We start from the raw sequence: 14,496 nt of genomic DNA on the forward strand, positions 1-14,496 counted from the left end.
TAGAGTGATTCTATTTGAGATATTGTCTTGTTCTTCAGAGGTTGGTGAAACTCATTGAACCACTAGTTCTTTGATCACTCCTTTGAATCATATATCAATAACAATTCAAGTGGACGTAGGTTATTACCAGATTCTGGGGCCGAACCACTATAAACTCTTGTGTTCTTTATCATTTCGTCATCACATTCTTTCCAACGTGTTTTTCCACATCAAGCAAATATGACTCTGCGTCAGTTGGCCAAAATTAGGGTCAACATTCTGGTGCTTTCATTGAGAGCTTGATACAGCATTGTTGAGAAGACCAATGGCGAAAACTACCAGGAAAATTGGACAGGCGGCCGGCGCTGCACCGTCTAACCTGCCTCCTCCTCCTCCCAACGTGGCTGAGGATGAGCCACATTTGGAATTTGATGAGGAAGAAATGGACGACGCGACGCTGAAAAGTACCCTAGGGGTATTGCAGGAGGAGCTGGCCAATCTGAGGGTCGACCAGGAAAGTGCTGCCGAAATCATGGTGCGGCAGCGCTTGGAGCTGAGTGAAAGGCAGGTGGAGATGGACTGTCGCCAGAGCGAGGCCATGGCAGCCCTCGAGGCAGCCTTGCAATTGGCTAGGAATCAGGCTGCACCTGCCTCGCAGCCTGATCAACCCGCGAATGGGCCACCCCACATGGGTCCCAATCCTAGCCCGCCTATCCAATTCTCAAGCCCACAAAGGCCTGAGCAGCCACCAGCGCCTCAGGACGATGTCTCGCTAGGAGACCCTGAGGCACAGCCTCCATCCCAAGCTGGTCGCGGCAATCCCGCGCAACAGAGGCAGAATAGGACTGGGCAGCAGCCTCGAAGTCCTAGATGCCATAGGGGCGACGAGCCAAACCCTCCGAGTAGAGGACAGCATCCTCCTGGAAACAGAAGGAACTCAGAGTTAGGCTCTGCGGTCCGAGGCCCCCCACAACATGGTAATGCACGGGGAACCAACGACCAATGCAGACCACCCTCTAACGCTCGGGAGGTTCCAGCCCGGGAAGGAAATCGAGGGAACAGTCGATCCTACCATAGCCAATCGAGATTCAGAGACGGCCATGGTTATAATGAGGCCGACTCAGGCAGAGGGAATGCATGTCAGAGGAATGAAGAAAGAGGTGGAGGCAGGAGCCAGCCACCTCAAGATGACCAACCCGACAGACGGGACGTTTGGGGGCAACCCAGACAAAATAACGTCTTCAACCGGCTCGGAGCTAGCGAGCAGGGGAGGAGAGACGAGGACTTAAGAGATATACTCAACGATCGCCGCGAGCGGCACGGCGAGTACGTCCCCCCAGCACCAGAGGCCACGACGATTCCTAGCGCTGTGCAGGCCCAGATAGATGCCCTCAACCAGGCAGTGCAGCAACTGGTCAGGGGAAGAACATCTTACATCAACCACGACAGGAGGAAAGGCACTCCATTCGTCCAGAGGATAGCTATGGCAAAAACTCCTAGCAAGTTTAAAATGCCTACGTTTCCGAACTTTGATGGGTATGGTGACCCGGTATCTCACGTCAACAAGTTTGAGATACAAATGGACATTCAGAAAGTGTCTGAAGACGCTCGGTGCAGGATCTTCCCTGCAACACTTTCTGATGTCGCACAGGAGTGGTTTTTCAAATTCCCTCCCACAAGTATAGTATCCTGGGAAATGTTTGTAAAGGAATTTTACGGACAGTTCTACGCGGGTCGTGTGCACCCGACTGAAGCAAACCAGTTGGTTGAAATACGCCAGTAAGATGGAGAGCCACTGAAGGACTACGTCTAGCGCTTTATGCAAGCAGCTGCTGGAGCAAAAACAGTGGGAGACGAAGGAAAGATGATGTCCATAACCGCAGGGGTTAAGCGTCGTACTCCTCTCTGGAACAGCCTCCGAAAACATGGGGTTAGAACTACCCAGGAATTCTTGGATCGGGCTGATCGCTACATCAAGCTCGAATATGCCATCACCGACGAAGGAAAACCCTCAGGCAAAGATAAGGGGACCGCCAAGCCCACCAAAGCCGCCAATGGGTCCAAGCCCAATGGCAACGGCAAAGGCAATGGGAATGGCAACGAAAATGGCAAGAATAGGGGGAAACGGCCACACAATGAGCCTTCCACCTCTGACAATAAACGAGCCAAGGGTAACCATTATGAACCTCGGTTCACTAACTATACAACCATAGTTGAGTCTCGGGGAGAAGTTTATCAGGCCACGAGTTCCAGCGTGCCTTATAAGAAGCCTGCCCCCATTCGAAAGGATATTTCGAAAAGAGACACTACCAAGTTCTGTCGTTATCATAACGACTACGGACATGATACCAACGAATGCAACCAGCTGAAAGATGAGATCGAGTTTCTTATTAGACAAGGACACTTGAGAAGATATATACGGGCCTCGGGAAATTCCCAACGAGAAGCTCTAGGTGGCAACGAGCAAGCGCCCACGCGCCAACGCTCGCCACCTTTGCAGCCTGACCCCGTAACTGGCACGTTGTTAACCATCTGTGGAGGCCCGCACCTCGTGGGAAACAGTGGAAAGGCCAGAGAACGATATGCTCGGACTCTACGCCATGACCAGGACATCAAGATGATGACTGTGGATGACCGCGTGCCGAAAAAAGCTCGATCAGAAGAAGGCGAAATAACCTTCTCTGATAGCGGTGCCCAACATGTCCAGTTCCCACATTCCGATCCGCTGGTCGTGGATATCCAAATGGCCAACATGATGGTAAAGGGAGTGCTAGTTGATACAGGAAGTTCGATGAACATCCTGTATAAGTCTTCACTGGAATGCATGAAGTTATCCGTAAAAGACTTGGAGCCCTGCAACCAAACGATATACGACTTCTCTGGTGAGGGACTCGCCCCCGCAGGGTCAATCAGACTACCAGTGACAACAGGTACAATGCTTGCTACCAGGACATTACTCGCTACTTTTATAGTAGTCGATTGGCCTTCGGCGTACAATGCCGTCATTGGGAGGCCTATACTGGTTGATCTACGGGCTGTCACCTCTATGTGGCACTTAGCCACGAAATTCTCGACAGACGCAGGGGTAGGACGCGTGTTGGGAAACCAGAGGGAGGCCAGGGAGTGCTACAACGCCTCAGTCACGAAGGCGAAAAAGGAAATCCGCGACCCCACTGCTGGAGTACTCAGACCTAACTGGGAAGGACCTTACCAGATTGAAGAAGTCCTTCATCCGGGCACCTACAAACTTGCACGCTTAAATGGATATCTCGTTCCACGCTATTGGAACGGTGAAGTGAACACCTGCGCAATTATTACCAATAAACAGTCCTTTTTAAAGGACTCGCTTGTATTAATTTTTACTTTTTACAAGTTTCGAAAAAGGGTTAGCCACGTTGTATGGCTAATCGCTTATAAGTGTAAGATCTTTTCTAAGATCACTCATAAAGACATGATTAGTCCATTTTTAATATGAGATTATAAGGGACTGTGCGCAGCCAGTCATTCTTGCCAACCTTTGTGAATTTATTTTTACAAGTATTTGTTCATTACGTGTGTTTCTTTGCTGTATTATGTTATGTTTACTATCGAGCAGTAATGTTCGCACGGGTCGTGGTCAAGGCAAGTGACCAAGGACCTAAAGCTCCTCGATCACTTGGGGGGCATATAAGGTACATCGATAGCAAAGCATACCAAAAGGTATGTAAACACATGAACAAAATGAGTGAAAGCATGCTACGGTACTTAGAGTATTTTTCAAAATCTATATTTTGTTAAATCAAACCAAAGTACTATGCTAAGTTCGGTCATACGAACAGATGTTATAGTAAATGAAAATATTATAATGTCAAGAGGCAGTCTTTTACACCGCGAGCATCACTGCTTGGATGTAATTGTTCAAAGTAAACGGAAAGTTTCCTGCCCATGCAGCAAATTTAAATTTAAACGTAAAAATTGTCTTTACAGTACGACCCGTGGGTCGTGTAATCGAAGAAAAATCAAAAAGAAAAAAATAAGTTTAAGGAGCAGGAGGATCTTACTCAACATTTTGGTTGGTTGCATCATCAACAACTCCTCCTTCCTCTTCGACTGCGGTCGGTTGGATGCTTGGGGAAACGGGGATCCTTGCTCTTTCTTCTTCTTCAGCCAATCGAACAGTGCAGCGAGCCAACTCAGCGTTCCTGGCGCCTTCTGGAAGGTAGTTAAAATTGGCACCCAGGTTGTGTTTCCAAAAGTCGTAGAAACACTGAAGCGTCGCATTCTTGTACCTTTCCAGATATTTTGGCATTGGTAAGCTTCAGCTGCTCTACTTGGCTCTCAAGAAGAGCTATGGCCTTGTCCTTAGCAAGAAGCTCCTCCTTAAGCTTCTTGACTTCACGGTATTGGATCTGACTGGACTCCTGGAAGTCATCTTTCTGCTTCTTCAAAGAAGCCTGAGAAGACTCAGCCTCTGCCAGCTTTGCCACCGCAGCATCCTTCTGCTGGGTGACCACCTCCAACTCCCCAGCGTGCCTGGCCTCTGCAGCCTGAAGCTCCTCGTTCGCCTTCACCTAGTACCTTTCAATGGCCTTTGCCTGAGCCTGGTCGATGGTAGCCTAGGCACGGGTGCGAGCGGCCGTTGTAGTCAGCATGGCCTATGGTTAAAGGATAAAGTTAGGCTACACTACAAAAAAGAGAAGTAAAATTCAAGAGAAAAAATGCTTACACTGGAAATTTCGTTTAGGGCCCTATTCAGGATTTGATCGACCCCCATATTCTCTGCCTCATCCATCGCCTCCTTGCAGCGGTCGTACCTCACGATGTGTGCAAGGCGGTCCTTTGCTGCTCGCAAGGTGCGGTGTGAAAGTTTGGCCCCAGGAACTTTAGCTGGCTGGGACTGTTCTTTTGTGGCTGCAGGTGTGGGATTCATAGCAGTGGGCAGGGTTTCCTTTTCAACAGGAGCCAAAGGCTGAGCAGAAGCTTGCCCAGTTGGTGCATCCTTGGAAGGATCTTCTGTTCGACCCTTCTTGGCAGGAGGTCCTTGGCTTGATTCGCCATTATGCCTCCTGGAGGTCTTTCGCTGAACCAGGGGGACTTCTACCTCCTCTTCAGTCTGGTACAAATCAAAGACGTTGGGAGTGGCCATCTCTGTGTACAAAGGAAAATATGCAGATGATAAGATAAAGGCGGATGAAAACTCTTGATAAAATAGAAAAGAGGTCACAAAGTTTAATACCCGAGCTACAACTACTGGTCGCTATACTACTGACTCTATTAGTCATACACTCACTATCTGGCATGAAGAAGTATGGCCCTAGATTTGGAGTATACGTAAAATTTCCGTCCCCGTCAAACAAGTGACAGGGAATTGGCAAGCTATTTAAAAACGAAATAACAATACCGTTTTCATCGGAGGATTCATCCAGGTCTATAACAGACTCTGTTGCCTTTTGTTTCCCCTTGCCTTAGGGCGCAGAAGGCCTCTCCGCGGAAGGATCGCCAGTGGGTTCCCTGATTATAACCCTCATCAGCCTCCTTCGGGGAGGAGACACTGGGGGTTGCTGCTCGGGATCCCCCTCGGCCGTGGCTAGGGGTGTGCACGGTGTGGTTTGGGCAGTTTGAACACTTTTTAATACACCACACCATAAGTGTGGTGTAGTAGCTAGAACACACCGTGCGGTGTGATTTCGTTGCACTAAACCGACCAAACCAAACCATTTTTTGCGATGTGGTTTGGGTGGTTTTCCACGGTGTAAGTGTGTTAAAAAATGTGTGAGATAGAGATGGTGATAGGGAGGAGGCGCAAATGAGATGAGAGAAGAAGGAGTTTTTGTTCTGTATGATGTGTTAGAGAATAAAGTTATACCTTAATTTAAGTGGGCTCCTAGTTTCATATTGGGTTACTAAAAAATGGTATACATGTAAAGTTTAATTTTTTTTAACATATTGTAAGTATACGGTGCGGTGTGGTGCAAACCAAAATTTCACACCGCCAAACCACGCACCGCACCACACCACACGGTTTAGCTAAGATACAAACCATACCGAACCATTCCACTTTTGACACTGCGGTTTGCGGTGTAGTGTGGTGCGGTGCGGTCGGTCGCCGCGGTTTGCTGGTTTAGATGCTCACCCCTAGCCGTGGCATCTGCTACCACAAGTCCTCTTGTTTCATGGCGAGGAGCCAGGAGGCCAGATAGCCTCAGATTTTCGTTAATAACCAGGGACTTGACGCTTTTTTCTGCGTCTGTCATCCCGGCCAGTGCGTTGGACCTCAACACCATGTCTGGTGTTGAGGTCGAACATAGCCATGGTCTTGAAAGGCAAAGTGTACTTTAAGAAAAATGCAGAAAGGTTTGCTAAGGAAAAGTATCGACCAGAAAAATTAGCATTTACCTCCTCAAGAGAAGGCCAGGTTGTTGGCGGTCATGTCCGGTGTGAGGACGCACTCCCTACTGTACTGCCCCACATTGGAGATATGAGTAGTGTCACTCAGGAACGTTCGGCTCGTCTCCTGGTGACAAAGATGGAAGAAGCCTGTCCCGTACTGTTGAGGGTTGGACTTAAGGTCGAAAAGGAAATTGACCTCATGAGGGGTAGGTTCTGGCCATTTTTTAAGTTTATACAGGATATAGAGTGCGGCCAGCATTCTATATCCATTTGGAGTAATTTGAAAGGGGGCGACACTAAAATAGTTGGCCACCCCCTGATAGAAAGGATGTAGAGGGAGGATAGCCCCCGCCTCTATGTGATATCTGGACCAAGCACTGTATACACCTCCGGGAAGGTTAGCCCTTTGGTCTGCAGCTGGAATTTTGAGATTAACCCCTGTAAGAGGATACTTTCTGCGGTAGTTGGCAAGCATCCGAGGAGTCACTTGGCTGGTCGGGGAGAGATACCACTCGACATCAGGAAGGTTTTGATTCCAAGGGCGGGCCCTGACTTGGATACGAGGGTCTGGGGCGGCATTTTCTCGACCACTGGTCGAGGGAACCCTAGCCTGTGAATCAGGCTGGGCAGGAGAGTTTGGGCTATTTTCGGAATCAGGTCTTTTCTTGCCTAAGGACTTAGAACGGGCCATTTGAGGAGGTGATGGACGAGGTCTAGGAGAAGATCGTGAAAATGGAATCTCGTGAACTCGGTCGGTCGGTTGTTCTTCGCCTTCGAGCAGCTCGGCAAGAAGATCGTCGTCGATGGGCCGTTCACCTCCCCACAAATCTGGCATTAAAGTCTGCAAACAGAAGAATGGGGAGGTGAGGATAGAGAATTTTGAAAGTTTTTAAAATAACGTTGGTTGAGTATAAAGGTTAAGCTTTTATACAGCAGCATTCTAACAAAAAACTAAATTTGTTCACACGAACAGTTTGAGAAACAGATCAGAAGTGAAAGCAAAAAGTTTTTTGAAAAAGCTTTTTCAACTCCTCTTAGGGCGGGAAAACCTAGTTTTTCTGCTGGCATAAAAATCGAACCTTTACTTCGGTTTTACGTCCTAAAAAGTATGATCTCGACTATCAGACTAACTCGTAGCTTTTTTCAGCCACAAAACCCTCTACTGACATGCATCTCAACCCAGAAATAGATGAACTCAATAGTCAGTCTACAGAAGCATGCACTGCAAAAATATAAAGCATAAAAGTTCCAAGACTTACCAGAAAAAAGATCATGGAGATTGGAGAGAGTTTTCGGAGATCAGGGAACTCACGGACTGAGTCTTGAAACGCTAAAAGACGGTCTCCAGAAGAAAATGGAAGCTCTGGTTTTAGGGTTTCTTGAAAGAGTAATGGCTTGCGTAAAAAGAAAAGGAAGACTTCGGAGATGCTATATATATATTTTTGTCTGTGGCATTAAAAGGGAGTAATCATTAGCTTCCCCTTTTTCGAAGTATGGGGAAGAGTGATAGCCGTCGAAACATTAATGGGGAAGCGAAAAGCTGTGATTAGACAAGAGTAGGTTGCTTTTTCCAAGAACACACGAAGGGTTCTAACAGGTATGGTGGGGTAACCGAAGGATCATTTCCTCAAAAGTTTATTTATTGCTCGTAATAAATAAACTTAGGGGGCAAATGTTATCCAAAAAACAGGAACGAATGAAGTGGCAAGTGATTCCCAGACACGTGGCTGACACTTGGCGGAATTCTGCTAGGGTATCGACCAGAAGACAAATTACAAGCAGTAGGCAGCCGAAACTTACCTACGACCAGTATGGTCGCAGGTTCCGCATGCCTCATGATATTTTTATAAAGATCTTTATCACTCCCGAAATTGACTCCCACGATTTCCTGAGTATCCGATTATTTAGGAAAGAATATGTGTAACAAATTCATGTAATCCCCCTTGAGCCTATAAATAGAGAAAGATAGCTCAAGGAAGGGACTTTGGGCTTTCGAATTATTTGAGACTAGAGTGATTCTATTTGAGATATTGTCTTGTTCTTCAGAGGTTGGTGAAACTCATTGAACCACTAGTTCTTTGATCACTCCTTTGAATCATATATCAATAACAATTCAAGTGGGCGTAGGTTATTACCAGATTCTGGGGCCGAACCACTATAAACTCTTGTGTTCTTTATCATTTCGTCATCACATTCTTTCCAACGTGTTTTTCCACATCAAGCAAATTTGACTCCGCATCAGTTGGCCAAAATCAGGGTCAACACTTACCAACGAGAACCTCAAGTTCAAAGAACTTAGATGCCTAATCAAGAATAAAGAATACTGAGTTAGGAATTGAGTAGAGAAAAACTATAAAAACTAATGAAACAATATTAAAAGGAACTAAGAATAGGAATACCTTTGAATACTTCTATGACCGAACTACACCTCGAAACCAAAATACACTATAAACCTTACTTCCCAAGTGTTTGATAAGCTTATAATGATAAAGCTTATTGTTAAGAAAATATTGTTTTGCCTCAGTGGAAATGATTATATAATATTACAACTCTAGACAATATATTACAAATAAATATTGATTGATTAAAAGGTGTTACAACTCTATGACAAAAGATACATGTAAATATAAAGAAAGAGGTAGAAGATGATAGAAATATAAAATACAACTCAAAGACAAAATATACAAATAAACTAGAAGTAGTATAATGAAAAGATATAGATGAGATTACAACTCTAAAACAAAAGATACATGTAAAAGAGTGAATAATAGAAGAAAAGAAAAGCAATAGAATAAAAGAACAAGAATAAGAACAATGAACAAAGAACTCTCACTCACACAACCAAAGTGAAGAGTATTGGGGATCACCAACTTGAACAAGGTTTGAAACCTTTGTCCAAAAGCTTATTTCCCCCTAACTCAAGCACTAAGGGATCTCTCACAGATTTTGGAAATACTTTCTGGAATAATCAAGCCTCAAGGTGTTTCTAGCAAAGTGCTATAGTGGATAGAAAATGGTGTGTCTTACAAGTGAGCATTAGGCTCCTATTTATAGAGTTTAGAGCCACCCTTTGAATTTCAAATTCCACCAACCCCCATGGCTGTTACCAATGATTAATTGGGTGTTTTATGGAATTAAAATAGAGATTTGGGAGTTACTTGGCTGTTGGAAACGTTCAAAATTGGATAAAAACCGAATTAGTATGAATCTGTCAGCCACTAGAGTCGCGGCGCTTGCTTCAAGCGCCGCGGCCCTTGGTCAGTTTCAGCAACTAATTTTTTTAAGTTTTTCCCAAAACGTTCCAATTTATTCCCACTTGATTTTGTAACTTCCATACACAATATGGGAGTTAAAATCACATCTCTATCAGCCATTTCTCATATGGCTTTAAGAAATTCATCTCAATATTGTGTAACAACAAATCTACACAATAATGGGTGATATTTTAGGAGTTACAAATTTGTGATGAATTTGTAACACCAAATATGTTACATGTTTGGATATTTCACATATATCCAAATAATGTAACTCTCTTTTATATGTTACAATATGTGACACTCTATGTCACATTTATTTAATCTAAAAAATTATATTATAAAATAATATAATATTACATTATATTATAAAATAATATAACACTTATAACCCCAACCCAAGTGTTTAACACTCTAAAGTAAACCTAGTAGCTTGTAGGCTCTGAACTCAGCTTGATGAATGAAGAAATGACTGGGTACTAGGTGCTATTTATAGAGTTCAGAATGAAAAGATTTTCATTTAGCTTGAATAAAATAATGGCTTTTTAATTGAAAAACATTTGAATAATCGTTCAGCAGAGGCTGAAGACTCGGTCAAAAAGATTCTATACTTATCATGAGGTTGAGGATTAAAATGAGTTCGGTTTCAAAATTATTCAAAAATCATGCACTGCAGCCGATATATCTCCCATGCTAGGCGATATATCACCTGGACTGATATTCCTGAGGCTCGTCGAAGTTACGTGTTTTTCTTATCCCCGTGTGGCGATATATCGCTCCCTAGAGCTGCGATATATCGGCATACGCTGAAATATTATACACGTAATTACACTTTTTTCAGCCTAATTTGAATTGAGTAAAAAACCTTGACTAAGTCTTTTAATGATTTCAAAGCTTTTAATGATTTCAAAGCTGCTGGCAGACTCTGGGATTATCAAATATTACTCTTAATAAACTATTCCTAAAAAATACTTAATTTCTCATTAAACATACACATGACAAGTGTTAATATCTTATTGGGTCTATCTAAACCTTATAGTATAATAAATATCATCTTCATAATCAGTTATATTAATCAAACCTTAGGTTATAATTAATATTCTTAAAATATAGGTTAAACTTATAAAATCTACAAGTGTTGCTATGAGTGTCCAACTAAGTCCCGGCTTGAACCAAAATTTACAGTAATAAACATACTACAACTACTACTAGCTATTACTATTACTACTACTATCTAACTAGCTAAGTAAAGTTCTTGGACTCTACAACCACAATCTCTCTCTCCAACACAAGACTGAAGTGAGGGATGGGAGACTCAGAGGTGAATTGGTTGCCTTATCTTTGTTCTGAGCCGAGGAGCTCACGACAATCTTCTTTGCGGGTGCCATGACTCAAATCGCCCGACGACAAAGAAGTCTATTAGTAAGGACGACCTAATATGATTTCTAGCTACGGTTGTGGAGATACAGAAGACCAAAGGTTTAAGTGGTTTACTTTCGGGATTTTAAAAATTATACGAGCTAAGTTGTGTCCTAGCCTTAACGCGTGGTCCTAGGCCACACGCCGTGATTTCTTAAAATTCCCAGATACTTTGGGATTCGTGTGTCAGATCCTTCATACCCACTACTTTCATTTTGAAAAGTAGTTTAATGCAAAACTGCCTAAGGAATAGTAACATTTAAGCTACCTAGGATTAAACCTAAAAACTCTTTCAGCTTCTACACCCCAAACAGGTATAAAAACTTATTTACCATTAGAATTTTCTCATAAAAAACCTAGAAAATTTTCCTAGTATTATGAGTACATTATTTCCAAACAAGTCTGATTTTGTTCATTTAGCCTAAACCGAACCCTTTTTCCTATTTACACTTAGACATAAAGAACTGAAAATATTCAAACCAGGTGAGGAAATGCTTACATATTATATGTTCGTTCAAAAAGGATGTTGATATGTACACATAAATCTCCTTAAAAGCTTCTGAAAATCTGAAAGGCGATGAAGGTTTTTGGAAAGAGTTTGAGAGAAAAAGGGAAACTTTGTATTTGAAAGGAAAGTTTTTGAATGCAAAGGTGGTAAGGTTCAGGCCTGATCACCCTATTTATACGTAAACTACAGGAATTAATTCGGGCCATCCGATTGGGTTAGCTCAAGATCCAAAGGCCTAGATTAAATGAACCATACAACGGCAAAAAGTTGACAGGACAATTGTCATAGTCCTCGAAACCCAAACAGACACCAATTGCATGCAGCCACGTGTCCAGTACTTGAGTAGTGGGCAGGCACGATTTTACATGGTAGAAGCCTAAAAGCCCCTACTATGCATGTCAGAAAGTGACGACATCAAGCACGAGCAGGACCTTGGGGGCAAATGTTGTACCCTGAAATTAAGACAAGTTCAATTACTCAGCTCGGGTACAGCTGGCAGATGAATATGTGGAAAAATAGCCAAGTAAAATATCTTGCTAACAGTAATGTGAACAACTCGAGTTTGGGGGCTGGACAACATGATACATAGGTTATTATCAAACCGCCTCTTAGGATAAAAATTCAGTTCGAGACTTATAACCATATCCATCTTTGGGCGCTCTGATCTTACTACAAGCTAGAGTTCAGATAGTCGTTGAACACGAGCTCGGGTAAGATATTCAGCTCGTGGAAACTTGGACAGAATGCATACTGAAGGATCCCAAGAGATTCAAAAACTCCTTATACCTCATTAATGCCCAGGCTATATCACATATTTATCATTTATTATCTGAGATAATAAATGTATATTATATTCTGTTATCAAATCATATCCCAATGTAAATAGGAATAATCTGTATTAAATAGATACCTTATTTATCCACGCAGTTTATTCACGCGGTTACCCAAATATGTCCATGAAATTCCCCTATAAATACTAGGAGTAATGAACAGGGAAAGGGAGGTCATTCTTTGTATTACCAAAACTCTGCAGAAATTGAGAGAGAAGAGTAATAATATTGACTCGTGGACTAGGTGGATTTTAACCACTGAACCACGTAAAAGTTGTGCATGTTCGAGAGAGTGTTAATTATTTCATTACAGTTTATAATTTAGCACTAATCTACCTGTTTAATTTCTTAATACACTGTTGGTGAAAAATCGTGTCAACATTAATAATTTGAAAATAGATTTTTTCAGATTTGGTAAGTTAGATATTTACCTAAATCAATTCCTATCATCATTATGATATTATTAATATATTACTATTATTATTAGGAGTAATAAGGTAATACACAATCTCACTCTCTATATATATATTATAGAATAACAAGAAGAACAACAACAAGAGAGTGGTAATTTAGAAATAGTTTCAGAATTTGTCAGACAATAAATTGTCATCATCTTCTTCTTTTATTCTATAATCCAAGTTCTCATGTGTTGAGATATACTTGTGATTTCTAAATTACAAACACCATGTATCGAATGTTATGTTTTTGAATTAACATTTGTTAAATGGTGGAAATAGTCAGCAATTGTCAATCCAATGATGGATTGAGTCATTGAATATTTATAAGGACTTAATCTTGAGTATCTTGAATATAATGGAGATTATATATTTGTTTATTTAGGAAGTGACCCAAAATCCCAAAAGATTAACTTATTTTAAACTAGATAGAAATCTTCAAACATTGATATCAGAATCAGCTTCCAAAACTGTGGAGGAAACACATTAACCTGGAAATGTATTGGACATTTCAGATTTATATGTTTCACCAGAGAAGCCAAAATGTAACAACTACGAGCACTTAAATAGGCTATTTGATTTAGTTGAGTTCTTTGCCATTCTGGAAAGGGTTTCAAACTATAATAAACTACATAATCTCATTGAGAAAGCAATAGAGATACAACTATTCTAGAAGAGAAATCATGAGAGGGTAAAGCACATGAAATGAAGTATCATTTAATTCAAGACAATTTACATAATTGATGTAATGTTCTTAAAGATAGCTTCAAAACAGTTTCTTACAAAACTGTTAACAAAGACTTTGTTAAACAAATTCGTTCAGGATAATGTGATTGACACATTGAGAGAGATGCCTCAATTTGCTTTAGGGCAAGTGGGAGATTGTTAGGAATAGTGCCCTTAAAGCAATTGTAGTTAAAAAATGTTTTAAATGAAATAAATAATTGAATTAAATTATTATATATATAGAATATGTCTAATATTATGTTGATAATTTTAAGTAAATATCAAAAAATTCCAAAGTTTATCTATGTGGTCTTAATCTCATATTAATATAAGAGGGTCGAGATTAAGATAATAAACTTGAAACAATTTGCAGTAAAATAAAGTTATGGAATCTTTAGATTAATTACTGCTAGTATGATTCGCTAGTATTATGAATACAAGTGACTTAGATCCAGGTCACTAGTGTAGTAGGACACTTTAGTGACGGTACTTTATATATAGTGATATTTAGAACTAGACCAGATGTGATTTGTTAATACTTATTTAAACATCATTTCATAGTATTAATCAAACACATCAAACGATGATCTTAATCCTGAGGTTACTATGAACTCCTATATATGTCATCTGATCTTTTGATTCATGCGTTAAGGTTTGTCAGAATGATCAAACTAAGAACAATTAATTTAGGGACTCAATGATATATATGGCTGCAGACATAGCTTAACAGATATGGAATCTATGCCTTCTTACAGATTGAAAAATGTTTCCCTATTGGGTTGACTTTTGGAACTAAAAAGGTTATGAGCGCTCACGTCGCAAACTTGTTGTGACACAACCTTCACTAGTAAATTCAATAGTACTATAGGAATAAGATATAATTAAAAGGGTAAAACGATAATTTTATTCTCTTTTAATTAAGAACCATTAATAGAGGATTAACGTTGTATGTAATG

Source organism: Humulus lupulus, chromosome 2, assembly GCF_963169125.1.
Source record: "Humulus lupulus chromosome 2, drHumLupu1.1, whole genome shotgun sequence".
In the NCBI taxonomy this organism is placed as follows: domain Eukaryota; kingdom Viridiplantae; phylum Streptophyta; class Magnoliopsida; order Rosales; family Cannabaceae; genus Humulus; species Humulus lupulus.